The following is a 663-nucleotide window of genomic DNA, read 5'->3' as shown; positions in this document are numbered from 1 at the left end:
TAGATTTGCAAATTAGAGGCCAAGCGGACATAAAATCTAGAAGTTTTTCATTTCTTACAGTATGATATTCAATCATATCAAAGAACCATTCCCAACAGCTACTTGTGAAAGTGCATACAAAAAGCAAATGATTGGTAGTTTCTTCCTCTTTTTTGCACATTATACACCTACTAAGACCTGCTATGCCAATAGATTTTAATCTGCTTCCTGTCAAAACTCTGTCCTATAAGGCTATCCAAAGAAACGCTCTTGCTTTTGGAAGGATTCTGTTATGCCAACATAATTTGTATGGCCATTCTGGATTCCTGATTCTCTTCCTCTGGATCTCATATCCCCATTTGACTTTATAGTCTCCTGATTTAGTAGCACACCAAAATACTTTATCATCTTTATCTAACACAAATATGTGTCTTTAGGATAATAGCTGCTCTAATTTTGGGATAATAGCTGCTCTAATTTTGCACATAGGTCCCTATTACCTATGCTACATTTCTTCCATTCCACTCTCTCCCCTAGCAAACCTCCAGGAACAAAATAATCCTAAACTCTACTACCTATGCTAGCTTCCACCAGATTGATCCATTCATGATCCTCAAATATTTCCTTTAGTGGTTTCTCTCCTCCCCAAGAATCTGACCAAAATTTGGCCTTCATACCATTACC

This window comes from Cryptomeria japonica, chromosome 5 (genome assembly GCF_030272615.1).
Source record: "Cryptomeria japonica chromosome 5, Sugi_1.0, whole genome shotgun sequence".
Classification (NCBI taxonomy): Eukaryota; Viridiplantae; Streptophyta; class Pinopsida; order Cupressales; family Cupressaceae; genus Cryptomeria; species Cryptomeria japonica.
This window is presented reverse-complemented; position numbering follows the sequence as displayed.